This window comes from Paroedura picta, chromosome 1, assembly GCF_049243985.1.
Source record: "Paroedura picta isolate Pp20150507F chromosome 1, Ppicta_v3.0, whole genome shotgun sequence".
NCBI classification, from domain to species: domain Eukaryota; kingdom Metazoa; phylum Chordata; class Lepidosauria; order Squamata; family Gekkonidae; genus Paroedura; species Paroedura picta.
The window spans coordinates 56,391,926-56,414,043 of record NC_135369.1 but is presented as its reverse complement, the minus strand read 5'-3'; the positions used below and the strand labels follow the sequence as shown (position 1 = coordinate 56,414,043).

General features: G+C 42.0%; 1 protein-coding gene across 1 annotated transcript in view; it reads left to right on the top strand.

Annotated features, from left to right (window-relative positions):
* USH2A (usherin) overlaps positions 1 to 22,118 on the top strand; it is a 684,687-nt gene that overhangs the window by 583,105 nt on the left and 79,464 nt on the right. The window lies entirely within an intron of this gene.

The window sequence follows — 22,118 nt, the reverse complement described above, 5'->3', positions numbered from 1 at the left end:
CTGCAGTTTCTCTGACATTTTTCCGTCTTGCATTTATTGCATGTTCTGGCACTTTCCCGTTCTGAGTTAATTATGGTGCACAAATGCATATACAGTGTACATTATTTATATACATTTTGCAAAAGGATGATTCATATGCAACCTGAAGGAGAAATGGCTGAATCATTTGTATATGATCCCCAATCCCAAATATACTTATTTGCAATTAAATACCACCAAGTGCAGTGGAATTTATTTCTTATTAAATAGGTTTATGATTCCAGCTTGAAGGCTGATAGAAAATAAAACTGAAACAAAATCAGATATTTTTCAATTCTTGGAATGTAATTTTTAAAATGTATTTGAAGTACATTCTGGCTTAAGCATGATAGTAAAATTAACATTAGCATGACATCTGTGATTTATGTTTAATAATTAGCGAAATTTTCCTCTTCACAATCAGACATAAATTAACTACTATAAAAAGAAAGAGCTTTTACCAACAGCAACAATTGGTATTTCTATACTATGTTTTACTAAGAGCAAACCTGAACAGAGTACCCAAACTTAGGTAAATATTTTTCTTATTTTGGAAAAAGCAAAACTGCTGATAGTATATTGTAAAATATATTTGGACCAGAAACATACTATGAAGCACCTCCAGCAATGATATATCCCAGAGTTGACATTAAACTGGCATTGATTTGAAAATACCATAATAGTGTCCCAGAAGCAGCCAATAGTCTTTCTGAGTATGAATTTACAGTTGAAGGAGATGGCAGAATTTGACTAGGAAGTTATTTGTCATCTGCTGTGGCAGCATTCCAAGTTAAACTAGAAACAGAAAAATTATCAGATGCACACTCAATGATATCACTTATGGGACCAGAAGCAGGCTTCTGCTATTCTGGTTCTGTTTCAGATTTTGGGCAAATCTGTAGGCTAGCAGGGAAGGATTGAGGGCCAGAAGAACAAGAAGCAGATTAGCAAATGACCTCAGGCAAACCTAAACATGAGCTTGTTCTAAGGAGAATATTATCAACAAAGGTCAGGCTTTGTTCAAGCTTGGTCCTGAATGGGGCCCTGACCATCTATTTGTGATGGGAGACCCTGGCCTGCTATGGGCATTGTCTGTCATCTTCAGGAAGCTTTTGTATGGACTCACTGCATCCATTGTTCTTTGGATTTGGGGGCAGGGGAGCCTGGGGATTTCAGAGTGGATAGACATTCTGCTTCCTCAGATCTTTGGGTTTGTGCCTAATGATTAAGGAGTAGTAGTTAAGAGTGGCAGTTTGTAATCTGGCCAACCAGATTTGATTCCCCACTCTTCCACATGCACCCAGTTGGATGACCTGGGGCTAGTCATTCTGCTCCCTTGATTGCCTCCCCCCTTTCCTCTCAGGTAGAGCTTTTTTAAAAGTAACAAAAGCAACCCTAGGTTATCGCATTACAATCCTACTGTGTGGTAATGCACAATTGTTGTTGTTGTTGTTGTTAGTTGCAAAGTCATGTCCAACCCATTGCGACCCCATGGACAATGATCCTCCAGGCCTTCCTGTCCTCTACCATTCCCCGGAGTCTGTTTAAGCTCGCATCTGCATAATACTTCTTTTAAATGTATAATTAGGAACAGGAAAAAATGGAGGGGCTGACCAGGTGACAGCTGCTGCCAAGTGGCTGGCCAATTACCCTGGGCAGTCAGCACGGCTGGCTGGAAATTCAGGAGCATGCTATCATGCCCCCAGCAGCAGCTGTCGCCTGGATAGTCCTGCCACTTTCTCTGGGAAGGCAGGGAGCAGAGAGAGCATATCCCTTTCCTGATTCAAGCTGGCAGTCAGCTCCTTATGATAGCCAGTTTGGTGTAGTGGTTAGGAGTGCGGATTTCTAATCTGGCATGCCGGGTTCGATTCTGCACTCCCCCACATGCAACCAGCTGGGTGACCTTGGGCTCGCCACGGCACTGATAAAACTGTTCTGACCGAGCAGTGATATCAGAGCTCTCTCAGCCTCACCCACCCCACAGGGTGTCTGTTGTGGGGAGAGGAATGGGAAGGCGACTGTAAGCCGCTTTGAGCCTCCTTCGGGTAGGGAAAAGCGGCATATAAGAACCAACTCTTCTTCTTCTTCTTCTTCTTCTTCTTCTTCTTCTTCTTAAGGATCAGGGAGGGGAGGTGCAGGGCTCCTCATGCCTCCCATCCCCAGTGTCTACTTCTCCCCAATGCCAGCTGGCCACTCAGGAGTGCGCTTTGAGACTCATTTGGTTAGTGAAAAGCAGAGTATAAAAACCCTGCAGGGTATTCTTCTTAATGTCACATCAGTACTCAGGGCATGACCAAGACTGGAGAGACTTAGGATACTGACTAAGCCCGGCTCCTCCCTGTCACACATATGATGTCACCCATCAGTGCTCTGAGATGGTGCTGGTAGGCAACACAGGGCTCGATCACCATCCTAAGCCATTCAGAGCTGAGATTTGGGGTTGTATTGTTAATATCTCATTTGTTTACCTACAGCATCGACCAGTGCATAAGATTGATCATTCTCCAGCTGTTTAATAAGATTTTACACAGCAGGAATATTGAAATGCCTTATGCCCCTCTGTCCTTTCTTTACTTTGCAGCGTATCGTGCCATGACAAATCTGGATTCCTCATTTTCACAAGCTGTAGAATGTTTATACTTCCCCAACAAACTACAGTAACTGCCGACCTAATCAAATACGAAAGTGTCTTGTAACTGTTTTCAAAATCCCATCTCTAAGGCTGCCTGATGGCTAGAATTTCCACAAGGACCATTTGTAGTAGTTGTTGGGGTTTTTAAGCACCATTTTCAAGTGGTGTTCAGCATGTTGCTCAGCTTCAGAATCCCTCTCTCCAGTCATGCGTTGAACTGTCTTCCGCACCATGCCAACAACAACACAAAACATCCAAGATGGTTGTATTGAGGGTAATAAAATGTACCAAAATGGCTTTTTAAATAATGTTGCCACAGTATGTTTCTTTAGCACCAGCATTTTAACGCCTTTTAAATTAGTATTTCCTTGGCACCAGAAACTATTCCCCTAGAAAAACCTAAACTGAAATAATATATCAAAAATATGCACATAACTTACCAAATGCAGATAATTCTGATTATTTTTTTTGTGTCTTTCTTTTATTGAAACTCGCTTTAGCTGTTTCAGAGGAAATATTTTTCACTATGTAACATTTTTCATGTGTACATGGCTTTCTTTTCATTTATATTAGTTTTAAATTCATTTATATAGAAAAAGTTTTGTTGTCCTTCCTGTCAAGTAGGGCACATTGGATGGCATCCTTCCTTTGATGTATGTTGTATTGATTGAGCACATATAATTCCCATAGGGATTGATCTTTAGCCTGTGCTGTTACTGACAGTATTTCTACAATAGAGGCAAATAATAATAGGACCAGTGGTCTGACAAGGTATCGTGTCATTAAAAAGTTGTTCCTTGTCAGGAGCTGATGTTTCCAAGAACGTCTGGTGCTAAAGAGATCACATGCAGACATGCCTGTAGATCTGAAAACCAGCATCATTCTCACCAACAGTCACCAGTCTCACTGAAATGCAGTTGAGCTCATTACACACGTTGTTACATAAGTTAAGTTCATTACAAGGGTTTTTTTTGCAGCAGAACACATTACCAGATTATGACTCATATTTTGTGTTCCATCAACAATTTTGACTTGAAATGGACAAACAATCTGGGAGGGTATAGTTAAATCACCTTTAATTTATTCCCAAATGTTTCCAAATGTTTCACCCAAGGAGGTACCTTGAAATCTGCTTTATATTTTGCTTTTAGGCAAAATTGAACGTCAGGTTATGAGCAGAACCCCACCAGCATAAGGTTTACGTTATTTATAAAAGTGTATGTTTCATTCAGAATGCCTGATTCAGAATACCTCTATGTTCATCATAATTTTGTTTTTGACTAAGTTCAGTGGCCTCTGTATGGTGAGCTGACCTGAGTAAATGTATCGATATCATGTGCATTATTTCAGTTGCAAAAGAGGCTGAAATGTAGATATAAGTTTGAAAGTTACAGCTCTGTGGTAGGGAATGGAATTGTGCCATCAAATTGCTGACACACCCTTAACTGCAGATCTGTGAATGAAACATTTTAATTAAAATCTAATTTTATTGAAAGAACTAGCATTCCAATAATTAAACTTATGCCCCTTTAAAATATAGCTTTCTGGGGTACTAAGTTAAATCATTTAATCTCCTAAAGCATCTTGACTTGAGCCTTCTCAAGGGATATGCCATTAGTCATTCTTACACAAAAGGTTCCTCATTACTTTGCAAGACTTAAAGTATTTAACAAGCCTTGAGCTCTGTCCTTTATTTAATCAGTTAGAAGATTCTGTTCTTAGAGCATAGGATGCTGTGTATGCTCCTGGGACATACCGTGGGCTTAATCAAGAACAGTTGAAAAGTCAGTGTGCTGCCCTGACAGTCCGGTACCAAAGGTTTGGTACAGTGACTGTAATAAAATATCACAAAATCAGAAGAGTTCTTCCTAAAAATCAGAAGCCACATATGTCTATGGTTCCCCTGGAGTCTCAAGACTGTTGGTTTAGTCATTAAGTCAAGTAATAGTTTCTTGATCTGAAACATCCCTTTATGTATTTATTTAGATATTTATTCCACATTTTTCTCCCGAGTAGAGACCCAAAGTTGCTTACAATTGTCTCCCCTCTTCCATTTTATTCTCCCAACTTAGCCAGCACATAAGGCTACCTTCTATCAGACCCCCCTAAGGCACAGTGGGGGCAGTCTGTTGAGCAGATTGGGGGGAGCTACATCCATTTTTCACTGCCAGAAATGTATTTTATACCATGACTAGTAATCAAGCCCGCTGCAGCTAAATGCAGCGGGCGCTAGGGCCTTACCGATGTCGTCAGCGCGCTGGTCGGCGGCGGACTGGTCGGCGGCGGCGGGCTGGTCAGGGGCGCCGATCTTCTTTTGTTGGTGGCGGGCTGACGCGGTGAGAGGCGCTTCGCGCCTCTCGCCGCGTCAGGCCGGGAGGAACTGTGAGCCGCGCTGCACGCGGCTCGCAGTTCCTGGAGCTGGGAATCGGAGGGACCAATCGGCAGGCGCTTCGCGCCTGCCAATTGGTCCCTCCGATTGTCTGTCGTGAGGAAGGGTCCTATCCAGACCCTTCCTCATCACGGACTAATCCCACCTTCACACCCCTTAGCGAATTATTTAGTCCGTGGCGCCCGTGGCACCACGGGCGGTTTAAAGATGTTTTTAGGGGATTTTATTGTTGGACCCAAAGAAGGGCAATGCCAAAGAATGTTCAAACTACCGCACTATTGCACTCATTTCTCATGCTAGCAAAGATATGCTCAAAATCCTACAAGATAGGCACCAGCAATATGTGGACTGAGAACTTCCAGAAGTACAGGCAGGATTTCGAAGAGGCAGAGGAACTAGAGATCAAATTGCCAACATACGCTGGATCATGGAGAAAGCTAGGGAGTTCCAAAAGAACATCTACTTCTGCTTCATTGACTATGCTAAACCCTGATTGTGTGGAGCACAGCAAATTGTGGCAAGTTCTTAAACAGATGGGAATACCAGAGCATCTTATCTGTCTCTTGAGAAACCTATATGCAAATACCTATAAACCTATATGCAAATCAAGAAGCTACAGTAAGAACCAGGCATGGAATCACTGATTGGTTCAAATTTGAGAAAGGAGTTTGGCAAGGCTGTATACTGTCACCTTGCCTATTTAACTCGTATGTGGAGCACATCATGAGAAAGGCAGGGTTAGATGAGTCACGAATTGGGATCAAGATTGCAGGGAGAAATATCAACAACCTCAGATATGCAGATGATACCACTCTAATGGCAGAAAGTGAAGAGGAACTAAAGAGCCTTTTGATGCGGGTGAAGGAGGAGAGTACTAAAGTTGGCTTGAAACTCAACATCAAGAAAACAAAGATCAACATCAAGAAAACAAAGAAATGGAGGTGGTGACAGATTTTATTTTCCTGGGCTCCAAGATCACTGCAGATGGGGACTGCAGCAAAGAAATTAAAAGAAGCTTGCTCCTGGGGAGGAAAGCTCTGGCAAATCTAAACAGCAACCTAAAAAGCAGAGACATCACCCTGCCAAGGAGAGTGTGTCTAGTTAAGGCTATGATCTTCCTACTTGCAATGTATGGCTGTGAAAGTTGGACCATAAGGAAGGCCGAGCATCAAAGAATTGAGGCTTTTGAACTCTGGTGCTGGAGAAGACTCTTGCGAGTCCCTTGGACTGCAATGCCAACAAACTGGTCAGTCCTAGATGAGATCAGCCCTGACTGCTCCTTAGTAGGCCAGATCCTGAAGATGAAACTCAAATACTTTGGCCACCTCATGAGAAGGAAGGACTTCCTGGAGAAGAGCCTTATGCTGGGAGCGATTGAGGGCAAAAGAAGAAGGGGACGACAGAGAATGAGGTGGCTGGCTGGAGTCACTGAAGCAGTCAGTGCAAACTTAAATGGACTTCAAAGAATGGTAGAGGACAGGAAGGCCTGGAGGATCATTGTCCATGGGGTCACAATGGGTCAGACACGACTTCGCACTTAACAACAACAATTAATGGAACTTTATGATGTCACCTGCCACAAGCCATTCTATGGGAGTGGTGGGCTACAAATTAAATAATTAAAATAAAATAAACAACAACCCTGTAATTTAGGTGAGGCTGACAGAGAGTGACTGACTCAATCAAGTTTCTATGGCAGAGGATTTGAACCCATGTCTTCCAGATCGTAGTCCAAAAGCTCCAACAAAACATAACATCTCATGATCTATAAAATGTTTTAATTTTAAGATCTCATTAATAGTAGATCTCTAAGCAGTTTTCAACATGGATCCACATTTTCTTCTTTCCATAGTGAAGTCCTAAGAGGGAGAGTGTAAGCATGGGGCTGTTCAGAAGGTGCCATGTCATGGCTTGGCATATGAACCATGCTTTATACACTTGTTGAATATGCAACTCATATAACATTCTACATCCTTTCACATTCACAGCTCTATCACCTTTTAAAAAAAAATCTGCACAGGATTCTGTTTTTCTCCATTTTCACAACAATCCAATGAGGTAGATTAGACAGAGACAATGACAGTTCAGTCGTCATTCAGTGGTTTACACAATTGAGGACTTGATTCCGGCTCTTTGCTCCTCTGACACTGTAGCCTATGTGCTAGACCGAGCCAATTACAAGACATTTACAGCTACAAGATACGCCATGATAAACTAGCAACATTAATACTTCAAATCATTGCTGTTCAATATTATTTTTAAATGAAATAACAAAATCGAAAATTAAACAAAGTTTACCCATTTTCAGATGCTTTGAAACAATTTTTTTTATTAAGCCTAGGGTTTTTTTTATCACGATTCTACAACTTAATAAACAAACTAAAATGTTTGAGAACTGTGCATGCCACTTAGGCTATGTGCCACTTAGGAAAGACCAAACACTGCCAGTGGCAATGAGGGGGCAAATGTTAATTGAACTGCTGTGCAGCTGATAGCGTAGAGAGTAGCCACCAACAGAAACAAGATGGCTGCCCCAGACATGCCCTATTAGAGCTAGAAGATCATATCCTTAGCTCTGCAAGGGCTTCTGGGTTATGGGGAAATCATACACAGATGACTAATTTTTTTATGGTTCACAGCCAAGCAAAGTGAAATTCAGCAGCTGTTCAGGACAAGTGACCACTCTAACGGCTGTAATATAACCCACTAAATAGAGAGGGAATTGCATGAGAGCAAGAGGTTAGCAGTGATTATCGGCAGGTGAGTGCTTTATTGAAGTTGAAAGACCATTAACATTGATGGAGTAATTATTTCAACTTGAAAGTAATTACCTTGATGGGTGATAACTTCTCCAGTGTTCCCAGATTGGAGTGGGCCAAACAATTGTGAACTCTTGAAGCCTAGAAAAATATTACAACAGTACTGCAACATTTAAATTACTGAAATCTTTGTTAGAATATTTAATTACATCTAATAGTGAAGAGATCTTTTTTAACTTATAGCAACCAGTATCCACTCTAGTAGACAGATGTTTACTTTCCAATCCAAATGAAATGATCCACACCTGACATGCTTTTCAGATGCTCACTTTTGTTTTATTTTGTTTTAAACACAGCACAGTTTCTGAGTGGTGCTATTTAGGGATTGCTGAGCCTGTTTCATTGCACCTATGAACTGACATGGATTAAGTAATAAAAGGCACCATTGTCTCTTGTCTAATAATTATAAGGAAACATGTAAAAGATGTCATGGAATCCTAAGTGCTCAGAAATTTGTGCATATACTAACAACCCAGATTATTCAACATTGTTTTCTGAAGACTGGCTGTTGCCCACAGACTTGCCATCTACCTCGGTGGTCCCCAACCTTTTTATCACCGGGGACCGGCCAATGCTTGACAATTTTACTGAGGCCTGGGAGGGGGGAGTAGTCTTTTGACGAGGGACGTCACCACCACCACCTGAGCCCCTGCTCCACTTGTTTTCCCACCGGCGCCCCTGACTTCCCCCCACCTGCTGGGGGCGCTGCCAGAAGCAGCTGCGCAGTGCCATGCCAAGGGGGAGACCCAGCCATGGTGGCTTCTGGATAGCACCAAAGACGAGCCAGCAGCAGAGTGGCAGGGCAGCCCAAGGCAGGAGTCAGGGAGAATGAAGAGTAGCTGCGGCCTGGTACCAACTGATCCATGGACCGGTACTGGTCCCCAGACCGGGGGTTAGGGACTACTACCTGATCCGGGAGTTCTAAGTCTTGTGTTAGGTGTGGCACAAAATAAACTCCATAATTCATGAAGGAGGGGGGCAGTTTCATTATGTAATACATAACTTGAAGTGACAGATATTTTAGTAAGCTATATTTTAGTTACTGTATAGTTGTTGCCTTGACCTGGATACCTAAGCTAGCCTGATCTTGTCAGATCTTGGAAGCTAATCAGGATCAACTCTCATTAGTATTGAGATGGGTGTCCATGAAGTACAGGATTGCTGTACAGAGGCAGGCTATGGCAAACCACCTCTGAATGTTTCTTGCCTTAAGAACCCAATGGGATCTCCATAATAGTTGTTTGTTGCATTTGTATTCCATCAATCCGTCAAGGACTTAGAGTAAAGTGGTAGTATTGAGTATATTAGACAGAATATTGGACTAGGGGGAAAAAGCACCCTTGTTCAAATTCCCATTCTTCCATGAAGTTCTCTGGGCAGCTTTGGGTCAGCATTCGGTCTCCTCCTAATCTACCTCACAGGTTTGTTATGAGTGTAAAATAGAAGAGGGAAGAACTCCCCTGAACTCCTTTGAATACAAATGGGATAAAATATGGCAGATATTTGTGATCTACCATCTGAAGTGGCTAGTGGGATTAACTGCACTAACTAACTGACTATTTGTTGGTTAATAATCACAACAAATTATCCAAGAATTGCTTAATTTACTGTAGAATTCTTTGAACAGGAACAAAACCCAACCCCCAGATCTCCTGAAGAATTTTCAGGAAAAAAAATACTATTATCACAAATTGTCTATCATAGCTTTGATTCCAAACATTTGGAGAACTTGGAACACCATAAGATCCCTGATATTCCTGGAATTTTCCGTACTCCTTGAAGCCCCCTCTCATCCCCTCCCCCTGCCCCTCCCCGTACTATGTATGGTAGTAAAATTGAAACAAAAAACCTAGTTCTAATCCCAGCTCCACCATGAAAGCTTGCCTAGTGATCTTGTGCCTGTCACATACTTTCAGTGTTGTGAGGATAAAAAGGAGGACAGGAGAATGATGTAAGTGGCTTTGATTTCCACTAGGGAGGAAGGCTGGAAATAAATGTAAAGTACAAAATACCAGCACATTCTGCACTTTTGATGAGGAGTGCTGTGGTGGTTTCCACAGTCAGCTAAGAGAATAGAATTCTCAGAACACAGACGTTCTGGGAGACTACAGGGCTCAAAATGCACCAGGTGTCAAGACACCAGCTGGGAGGTGGGAGGAAGGAAGGAGGAAAGAAAAATAGAGGGAGGTAACTGTTGACTGGCACTACCACATCACTTGCCTGCATCAGAACAAATACATTAGGGTGGGAGAGGGCAGGAATAAGCAAAGAATACTTCCTGGCTCAGGTTTATCATCTGGGTTAGCGGAGAACTGGACCACTGGGACCATTTCCACACTGAAGGCTTTGCGCAAGGCTGCAGGTTGCCCCATCTCTTCCTGCTCTCACACAGAAAAGCATTTGGCCTGGTCCACCCTGGATTAGTGTTCCTGCCTGGGAGCTGGGGCAGTGAAGTTCCCAGTGCAGAAATGGTGTGGGACACTCATTTACTCTGAATTCAGTTTTTTCTTGTTGAAGCTTGTATTCTGAGCCAAAGGCTCACTTTAGAAGCATCCCTTGTTTTTGTTTTTTCTCCCCTGTTTTTCCCTGTCCCATGCAGGCAAGGACAGAAGTGTGGATTGGGTTGGGGTATCCATGAAATATTTTAAATGAAAATGGGAATTCTCTGGTTGCTAGCATTTGAGAAGGAGTTCACAGGCAGACTTGGCACAGTGAGTCCATAGTAGGAAGTGGCAACAAGCTCACTCCAAGGATATTCATTATTTTATTTAAAATATTCTCCTGACTCTCTGAGGTCCCAAGGCAGATATGAATATTTCTGCTTTTATATTTTGACCTAAACCTTTTCTCTCTGCCTTTTTTTGTTGCTAGGGTTCTAGTAGACTCATCTGTAAATGAACTGCTTCTGACCCCAAATAGTTAGAAAAAATATAATGGAGTTTGAGAAAAAGGGAAGAGATGATCAAGATGATCAAAATATGTCAATTTGCTATGGAATTTGTTTTGAATTCAGGTCCAGGGAAAAGGCAGGACACAGTGTCCTCTGAAAAACAAACATGCAGCTTCATTGATCACAACGTTTTTGCATACAACGTATGGAGCCCCTATGAACGAAAGTGTTAACAGCCTTGCCCAAGTCTTGCAAACTCAGGGCTGTGATAGATTTAGAACTGGGGGGAAAGATGACTGTAGTAACATCCCATGTTCGGAAAGCCCATTTCAGTAACTGAGAGTTTAAAAAAACAACAACAACACTGGGTTTATGGAGTTTAGTTACCGTATTTGCCGGCGTATAAGACGACTTTTTTCCTCTGAAAAACATGCCTCCAAGTAGGGGGGTCGTCCTAAACGCCGGGTGCACTTCAGTTGGGATAGACATAGCTGCCCATAGTGGCCTCCCGATGCTCGTCCGGTGCCCATAGTGTAAGGTGACCAGAATTAAGGGAGGTTGCGGCAGAGGTGGCGCCCCCTCCCTGACTGGACTCACCAACTCTTCTGCTGTCTTGTGAACTCCTCCTGGCTCAGAACTCACTAGGCCCGCCAAACTTGTGCCTTGCCGCGGCAGCGACGGGCCCTTCCTCCCACATAAGACTCTGAAGCGGGAGGGAGAGTTCCCGAAGGGCCGGCCGTACGAGCGAGTGGAGAAGGAGTGGAGAAGGAGGAGGATACTGGGGGGAGGTGCCAGCCTCTGCTCCCCCTCCCTTACCCTTTCACGGTTCCTGGTGTTTTGAAGCCGCCCCCATTCAGGAAGAGAGCAAATGCGGCCGGCCTGGTACTGGGGCCTGAAAGCTTGGCATGCAGGGAACACTACTTCTTGCTCTGCCCTCTGCTCGCTTGCTCACTCCCTATTTGTTTGCAGTTAAATAAGCAGAAGAAGCTGTAGCAGCCTCAACTTGCAAGAGAGAGAGAGAGAGAGAGAGAGAGAGAGAGAGAGAGAGAGAGAGTTACCCCTCTCCTCTCGCCTTTTTTGGGGGAAGGGAGGTAATCACTAATCCAAGCATACTTTCTTGATCATATTACAGTGGTCAGAGCTTAGCCTGAAGCCCTGTATAGAATCTCAGGTTAACCTCTAAGCAGGGGGCCAAACTGTGGCTCCCCAGATGTTCATGGGCTACAGTCCCCATGAGCCCCTGCCAGCAGTATTCTGTAATGCAAATGTGAATCACTTCCCAACATTTCTTTCCTGTAGTACCTACTTTGCCACTGTTTGTGAGTGAGAACTAATCTCTGCCTTGATCCTAATAACAATGGGAATCACAGACACTGTTTCCATACAGAGGGCTAAAACGCAAGTGGCCTCCTGCTTGCAAATGCGGGATGGTAAACTTCGTGTTTGCAGCCCTCATCATGGGAGACCCCTCCTACATGCCCTGTCACAGCTTTTTGCCTCCTGATGAAGCTGCAAGGGAAAGCAAAACAAACTTTTCCCTCTGCTCCTTGGCTTGTCAATCACAGCAAGCTGCCAATCACAGCACAGCAGTTATCTCATGGACTGAAAATTTCTTTCCCCACCCCCAAGCCCTGAATTTTTTTTAAAAAGACACTTCTGCATTGCTATGTGACCACATAGCAATAATGCCACAACACAGGTGTATTTTAATAGAAATCAACACTGCTATGGAGAAATGCCAGAATGATACAGCATCCCCCCTCTTTTTTGGGGATTTGTGTTTTTTTGGACTTTATTCCTGTCTGATTTCTATTTTCTGAACATGGCCCCTGGAGCTCTAATGTCATTTTGTGTAAATGATTGGCTTAAAAAAATAGTGCTCAGACCCCTGTATGATCAGGAAAAGAATGCTTGGTCACCCCCCCCCCCCTCCAGAAAACAGAAACTGTGCTGTTTTTGCCTGCCCAAGTTGTGAGAAGGCTGGATATGGTCCTTGGAGCCCAACAAGACATTTTGTCTTAATGGTTGGCTTAAAAACATAGTACTCATACCCCTGTATTATTGGAAGAAGGATGCTTGATCACCCCCCCCCCCCATACCCCGGTTCTAAAAGCCTCCAACATTCAAAGGCTGTCCAGGGGCAGATTTCTCATGTGGAAATGGTCTGAATCTCTCGGGACAGTCCGTATTCATTTCATTGGGGTGAGTATTTTGCTCTTTCCTAGTGAGGCTTCTTTCTCTGTTTTCTGAATCTGTGCAAGCAGTTTCTCCAGTAACTCACCTGTGATTTGCAACAACACTTCGAGCACATTGTCTACACTGTTGTCTGGGGTAGTGCATCCTGTTCAGACCTGTTTGTGAATGGTGCACATATTAATTGAATGATCCAAGGGTTAGCCATAGTAGATATTATAACAATCATACTAATTTCAATGAACAACAGCCAGTTGTGTTGTGTTCCAAAAAGTCGCATTGCATTATATATATTTTTTTAAACCTAAATGTTAGTTTTTGACAGGAATCAAGTAATGAATTTTGCCGTATATGTTCCCCTTCAGTGATTATGACTCTTGAGTTTTGTTTTGTTTTTTGCCAAAGCAATTACTAGTCATGGCTGATACCTATGCCCACTAGAGCCTGGTTCTGTTTTTCCTTTTCTTTTTTAAAGGATAGTTATTGATCTCTTGCTGAGCTGAGATTTCAGTTTTATGCCAGATAGCTTGATTAATGGGTTGGTTTCTGTAAGTGGACTGAATGGGGATAGGAAGCATGGGTAGCCCATACTGCCAACCCTAAATCCGTCAAGACACATAGCTCATTATGAAACAGTTATCAAGTATACATGAAAAATTAATTGGGCTCAGTTTGATTCTGAAAAGAATCAGCCTTCTACTTGGCGGTCCCCCCAATCTTTCCAGATGTTGCGCACCAGCCTCTTGAGGAACAGCGAAGGGAGATATATTAATACGTTGTATTGATTAGATCAAGACCCCTGACAGTTATTTGTAGAGATACCATCTGGCGGCTGTTCGAATTCCTTCACCAAAAACAGGACGTGACATGTTATTAATCTCAACTCTCTAAGTATAGACAGTTGCCTTTTCTGCTAAACCGCATTTTACCATTCCGTAGGAGATGAATGCAGACCTGAAGGGTGCTGAAATTAAGGTTATTACACAAATTGAGCCATATGGTCCAAATATTTCAGCAAGAAAATTGCCAGGCAATAAAAATTGCTCCTGCCTTCCTAATGGTGTAAATTACAGTTTAACCATGGCTCTAATGATGTCCTTCTGCCGCGCTTAACTACTGTTACATGAAGGACATTGTTTTAAAAATATAAAAAACAAGTAAATGCCAGCAGCGTGTTTTACAATCTGTTAGTGTGTCATTAAGAACACTGTCAGAATTACATAAACATAATGGCAGGCAACCTAGCATACGAAAGAACAAGTATGGAAATAGAGCGTCTTGAAAACTGAGTAGTGTCAAGAGCTCTTTCAGCTTTTTGGATCTGTTCCATCTATTGTTTCTTGTGTTCATCACATTCCGCAATGGAGTTTTCTTTTAAAAAATCATTATGCAGATCCACATGGAAACCATGGCCCAAAAGTCCATTGGGATAAAAGTCACGACAAGTGTGCTGGCCTTGGCTTTTACCAGTCACTCATGGATAACTTACAGGATCTCATTTATGCAGTCATGTAATGTAAATAGACCAGTAACATAAAAAATGGGCTCTTTATTTATGATCACTGGTAACTGTGGTGATGGACAATACAAGCATAGTTAGATATCTAAAGTACTGTCTGGTCTCTGCTGTACAGATTTTTATGTTATGATTAGATGGAAAATACTTTGGAGGATATGTTGAAAGTCAGAATATTAAAGTACTAGAGATGCTTGATTACTTTTCCTGGGGGACTGCAGATGATCGTTATCTTTAGCCATCTTCTGTAAAATATACTTCTTGTCTGTAAAGATCGACAGCAATTTTGTCTTTGTCGTTAGTGGTTGTAGGAATGTTGGCTACAGACCTGCACCTACCATAAGAGTTTAAAATAGCCAAACCTACATATATTAGCAAATTTATTAAGAGCAGCTCTGTAATTCTTAAATCCAGGTTCAGCAACAGTTGCCAGTGTTATTACAAATTTTTGGCCAGGATTCAGTGTAGGGAAATTGACACATACGGTATTCCTTTCCAGCTCCACCTCCTTCTCTGGTGTGTTGACGGTTCAGGAGACTGTTTTAGTGCATATGTTATAAAGAATTTATTAACCCAATAATATGCCCCCTAGCCCACTCCTGATTTCCTTCAGATCCTTGTAGCAAACTGAAAGCATTCAGTCTCTGCTAACTCACAGTTTTGCAACTGCTGCAAAACTGCCTCAAATGCTGATGTTACCATGAGATGCATCTTCTTGTCTTTGTTACTGCGCCACATCAGAAGCTTTTTTGAAAGTGTAGCAGAATGTGATGAAAGGACAGAAAATGAATCTGCTCCTTGAAGGGGGGAAAATGAGAGGGAAAGAAACCTGCAGCTCAAATGCAATGTAAAAATGCTAACTGAGACCCATTATGCACGGGGGAAATAACGCACATTCGGGGTGGAATGGCGGCGACTAAAATCACCGATAACGCACGGAGCCGACTGCAACCGGCCGCAGCTTCGGTGCATGCCGCCGAAAAAGCCGCGTCAGTGAAACGCGGAAGAAAGCGCAGCTTCCGGGTGACCGGGGCGCAACCAGAAGCGGTGCCCGGATCTCCGCGTGCATAATCGGTTACTCTGGGTTTTGCCACCGCCGCGCCCCGCGCCGTGCATGGTGTGCGTCGCGTCTTCCCCCTCCGCGTTTTCCATGTGACCCGAAATCGCCGTTTCGGCGGCCGTGCATAATGGGCCTGAGTTAGAGCCTTTTGGCTCATTCTGCCATTCAAGGCACACAAGCCTTCTGCTTTTTTAAATTCCGTGAACATTCCTTTTCAAGCATGAATTTGCTTCCTGACTAAAACTAATCAACTATATCATCAGCACAAGAGCTAAGTGTATGCACTGGAGCAACCAGTAGAGGGCTTGCATTCCTAGAAAATTTGGCACCTATCAGTTGCTTCAAGTTCCTTGAAGGTGGACAGTGCACAAATATTGCATTCAGCATAAAGCATTGTGTTGTTACTTTCTTTATCTTCCCATTGTAACAATAATTGTTAACTTATTGAGTGTTCCTTCTTTTAAACAGGTCATCTGTTTTTCTTAAAAAAATAAGGCAAATTGTGAATTATTGGCTGTTGTTATTTTTGTCTACTTTGCAGCAAATAAAGCTGTCCTTTTTGATGGGTTTCACAAGTAACTGACAAAGGCGATTTTCACTTTTTGTGTTTTCACATGTGTTTCATACATGACGAGCAGTGGGATCGGATCAGACTTCCCCTCATGGGTTCCATCTGTTTGGAGGAGGGTTTTTTGCACATACGTTGAAACTTTTGAGCATTTCAGCAGCCTCATTTACTCTGCCCTATCTTCCTTGGAAACCAGGGAAGATGGAATGCTTTACACAAGAGTAACTGCATTGGCTTTGCTATGTTTATCTTATATAATGCTCTCAAACAACAACTCTTAAGCACAAAAGAGAATTCATTTGCTCAGTCACTTGGCCCCTGACATTTTTAAACTGAAAACATTTTTTAAAATGTAACTAAAAAGGAAGTGTTTTCATCACAGGAGAGAAAGGCAGAAAGATGATTTGGTGGTGTAGTGGTTAGGAGTGTGGACTTCTCATATGGTGAGCTGGGTTTGATTCTGTGCTCCCCCACATGCAGCCAGCTGGGTGACCTTGGGCTCGCCACGGCACTGATAAAGCTGTTCTGACAGAGCAGTGATATCAGGGCTCTCTCAGCCTCACCCACCTCACAGGGTGTCTCTTGTGGGAAGAGGAAAGTGAAGGTAATTGTAAGCTGCTTTGAGCCTCCTTGGGGTTGAGAAAAGCTCTTCTTACATAAGAGTAGCACCATTGGCCTAGGTTTGACTACTGTTGTGTAAAGTAAAAGAAGGACATGATCCTGCCTTTATCAGGCTGTAGAGCAGTCTTTCTCAACTTTTTTACTGTTGAGAAACTCCTGAAATGTGGTGTCATCATGCAGAATATGGTTGGGAAGCATTGCCGTGTACATGCCCTTCCCACCCCCTCCAGGCCCAGAATTGGCCATTTGGGAGGGGGTCAGCATGACTACATATGGTCATATCACCTTGCTTACCAAATGAAAAAAATAATTAACTCCCACCCATTTGTGAAACCCTTCCAGGGTCATCAGGAAACCCCAGGATTTCATGACCCTATGGATGAGAAAGCCTGCAATAGAGGAAGAGGAAGAGAGAGGAGACCAGACATACATGCTGTCAAGGAAAAGCAAAGAGCAAGGTGCCCCCTTTGGCATTGACTTCTTGTTTGAATGCAGGCAGTCTCCATCACTAAAACATTTTTTTCACTGGGATACAATTTTTTTTTAGAAACACACACAAACAAACCTGCAGAGACTTTCTTGCATATACATCTTACTTTGGAAAACAAGTATGGGAGAAACCAGTTTTATTAGGAATGGGGAAAAGAAATGGGAAAAAATGGGATATCTGTGAGATGTCTATGAAGTTGGAATCATAGAGTTGGAAGGGACCTCCAGGGTCACCTAGTCCAACCCCCTGCACAATGCAGAAACTCTCAACTACCTGCCTACCCACAGTGACCCCAATATCAAGCCCAAATGATCCCCACCAACACCAAAAATGTCCATAATCCTGCCTAGCCTGAAGGAAATTCATCTACCATCCCACAGTGGCAATTAGCAATTCCCTGGGTATGCAAGGAAGGGCCACAAGAGACAAACACTGGCATATCCCTTCCTGTCTACCCACTCACAATCTGCCTAAATTCATAAAATCAGCATTTCAGTCAGATGACTATCTAACCTCGGCTTAAAAACTTCCAAAGAAGAACTCATCACCTGCCGAGGAAGCCTTTCCACTGAAGAATCACTCTGTCAGGAACTTCTTCCAGATATTTAGCCAAAAATTCTTTTGAATTAATTTACACCCATTAGTTCTGGTCCAACCCTCAGGGGCAACAAAAAACAACTCTGCTCCATCATTTCTATGACAGCCTTTCAACTATTTGAAGACAGTTATCATATTACATCTTACTCATCTTCTCTCCAGGCTAAACAGACCAAGCTCCCTCAACCTTTCCTCATATGCCTTGGTCTCCAAACTTCTCACCATCTTTGTAGCCCTTCTCTGGACACACTCCAGTTTCTCTACATCTTTCTTCAGTAGTGGTGCTCAAAACTGAATACAGTACTCCAGGTCTAACCAGAGCAGAGTAAAGTGGTAACATCACCTCACGGGATCTGGACACTATACAAGAAGATGAACCATTCACAAGCACCCTTGGGGTGTGATCTGTCAACCAGTTCTCGATCCACCTAATAGTGGTAGGATCCAGACCACATTTTACCAACTTGGCAATAAGAATATCATGCGAAACCTTATCAAAAGCCTTACTGAAATCAAAGTAAACAATGTTCACCACATTCCCCCAATCTAGCAAGGTAGTAACTTTCTCAAAAAAAAGAGATAAGGTCTGACATGACTTGTTTTTGAGAAAGCCATGCTGACTGTTAGTAATTACAGCCATCTGCTCTAGCTGCTGAAGGACTGACTGCTTGATGATTTGTTCTAAAATTTTGCCAGCTATAGATGTTAAGTTGATGGGTCAGTAGTTGCCCAGATCCTCCTTTTTCCCCTTCTTGAAGATGGGGACAATATCTGCCTGCCTCCAGTTTTCTGGCACTTCACCTGTTTTCCAAGTATTGTCAGAAATAATGGACAGAGGCTCAGAAATTACATGTGAAAGTTCTTTTAGTACCCTTGGATGCAATTCATCTGGCCCAAAAGATTTAGTATTATTAAAAATTGTCTGAACACAAGAAGAAAAACACATTAACATTGGGCAACACAAGTGGATATTTAGGCAATGTGAAAGACTCCAAAGATTCAGTATGACTGAGAAAAAAAGAGGTGTGTATATGTAGTTAAACTTAATTTGGGTGGAAGTTGAAATTTATACTTCAGTATAACCTATATATAGCCACACATGGTAGTATATTGTACAGTCTATATGCTAAAACAATAATTCACAATCAGATATTCTTGTATTGGCAAGAAAATGGAGGTTAAATATTATTATAGAACAATGATAACATGGTAACCAACCATGTGTGACTTCAGTCCTGTTTGCGTAATTTATGAGTAATTCTATGCAAGGAGTATAACTAAGGAACGAATCAATATTTTTTCTGTCATGGGATATAGTCAATATCCCACTGGTTGTATTCTGCCACATTGATAGGATATGTTCCTCTATGAGAATGGAAAATATCAATGTATCAGATTAACTTGATTTTGATTCAGAAGAAACATAATTTTTGTTGTGCTTAGTGGACAGATATAGACCATAGAATATGCACTTTACCTGGAACATAGACAGTAAGCCAATATGCAGGGAGAGCCACCCTGGTGTAGTTGTTTGTTTGTTTGTTTATTGGATTTATTGCTTGCCTCTCCCCATTGGCCCGAGGCAAGTTATAAGATATAAAAAATTCATTAAAACAATATGATAAAACATATAAAAACACAGATTATACACAATTCCCTACATAGTAAGCAAGTATAGTAAGCAAGTATAGTGTAAGTATGATTCCCTCGTGAGGTGTCCGTTGTGCGGAGAGGAAGGGTAAGCGGTTTTAAGCCACCTTGAGACTCCTTCAGATAGTAAAAAAGCAGGATACAAAAAAACAGCTCTTCTTCTACCTTAACTCTTGGGGAACATCAGTTCAATGTGCTTTTAGATTTCATATGGCTATCGTTCAGTTTGTTTTGTGTTTTAATATTTTGTATTCCTTTTATCTATGCCTATTCAGATTTTTTTTCTATACTTACTTGTTTCTGTGGTAAAATGAATTAATGTCTCAAACTTTCCACATTTTATTTTTGTGCAGATCATCAATTCTCTCACTTGGGTACATTTGGCAGGTGTCCCCACCTTCTTATCAGTTAGATGTTGAGCCTCTTTGGCTGTTGTTTGCCTTGTCTTTTTCCCCATCTTATATGCAACCTCCCTTCTATCATGTACCTGGGCTTGGAGCTGTAACAAGTTAACCTTATTGAAGTTAATTGTTCTCTATAAGCTAAATGCACCTACTTGAATATGTCATGTTAGATATGCTATTTTTGTAAGTAATTTTTTTTGTTAGCATTGTAGTCAGATTATCTTTGTAATTTGTTTGAACAGCATTTTCCCCTTAACTGGAAAACCCAGAAAATCGGGGCTACAACATAATGCTGTTCTTCCAAGGCAATTGATTGTTTTTTTACATTTAATGCAATAATGTTTGCCTCTGTTATTCCCTGCAGGGCAGACATGTGCCTATCACCAGGGGCAGCAAAGCCTGGGCCTCTGCCTATATTGTCCCTCCCAGTCTGAGTAACAAGGCTGTGCAAACACAGTTAGGCAACACAGCCCCAGAGAATGAAAAGGCTCACACAAGCAGGATCTATGCTTATATACCATTGGAAATGCCTTTCAAAGCCAGGGAGATGATACAGTGATTGGTGGGGAAGTAACAAAGCAAAATTGCTGGTAGGAACCTTGTCAAACTGTTCTGGTTGGGCATATGTTTCCAATGTTTATATGTGAGGTCATTTCTGCTGTTTCTGTGTTTCTCATTGCCTGAAAAACTGAATTCAGACAGTGAGGTAGAAGTTATAGCCCTTAGATCTGAATGTTTCCAAATTGTCACTAAATGTTATAGTCAATCACATTAAAGATTGGATATGTTTTGTATAAAATCTTAATTTGTAAATGTTATGTCCCTAACAGAAGAAACCACACAATTTAATCAAAAATCAAATTAGTATTGGAATATCATCACCATTCTATGACATTCTCAACAAAATGGTTTGGTGGTGGTTGTTTTTTAATTTACTTAGAGCTTTCCTAAGGTTGTTGGACAATATTTATTTACTTATTTAGGAAATGTCTGTGTGGCCTCCTCAGAGACCTGCTCAAGTCAGTTTACAATTTTACTTGTGCCATTCCTGGTCATAATTTAATCTTCTAACTGAATGAAAGCATAAATAGGACATTAGATTATGGGAAGGCAATGAAGGACCCATCTAAGAATCAGTTTTGTAATAATCCCAGTAAAATACTATATAAAGCTGTCTTTCTACATTTGGACTGGCTTCTAAATATGTCCTTCTCCTGCTGCAGTACATGTTAAGGAACAGTATTATTAGGTATTTGGGTGAAGGTGTTAAGCCTCCCATTCCCACTTCCCTACACACAAAAGCCAGAATCACTCCTGCTGACAGATTATGGGTACCAGTCTTAGCATAGTGCAATCACCTCTTAGTCTGTTTGAGCAAGCACCCTCAGTACTTAAGGTAGTCACATTACTATATTGTGTCTTTTGGTTAAAAAAACTGTTACAGGGATACGGCATGCTTGATGTTCACAGGGCAGTTTCTGTGGCAGAGTCGTGGGTCAATCAAACTGCACATGCTTTGAATGCAGAAAGTTCCTTGCAATCTTTGGAATCTCCAATCAAAGGATCTGAAGTATTGGGAAAGACCTTTCCCTACCTGCAACACTGGTGAACTGCTGCCATTCAGAGTAAGAGCAGAAATAGATGGATCAGTGGTCTGATGGCCCTGACCTGAATAGTCTAGGCAAGCCCAATACTCTCAAATTCTCAGAAGCTAAACAAGGTCAGGCGTGGCTGGTATTTGAATGGGAGATCTCTAAGGAACATGAGGGGTCATGTCACAGAGGCAAGCAATGGCAAACCACCTTCTAACATCCCTTGCCAGACTGCCAGACAATCATAAGACTTCCTGGCTACACTACACATGCCATACGACAGACAGACAGACAGACAGACAGACAGATAGTCTGACTGGGCATCAGACAGCTCTGTATGTTTATTCCAAAACCACTTTTCATTGTGAGGTCAAGACTAGACCATGTTATGAAGCAAAGTATAAAAAAGAAAGTATTCATTTTAGAGGAAGGAGTTTTCTACAAGAACTATGGCTATTAAAAGCATGTTGTTACAAGGGGGAAAGTTTATTTTGTACTCCTGTTGCAACAAACTAGTCTGACACTGGCATAAAGAAAGAGGTTTCTGTAATGCTTCGCCAGCAAGGCTGTTGATCGTTTAAAAGCCTCCTGCCACCTACAAAGCCAATGTGGTATCTGAATGCAATGTGCTAAATGCACTTGCTTGTAGAATACAGCCGCTGACTTCTTTTGTGGGCCT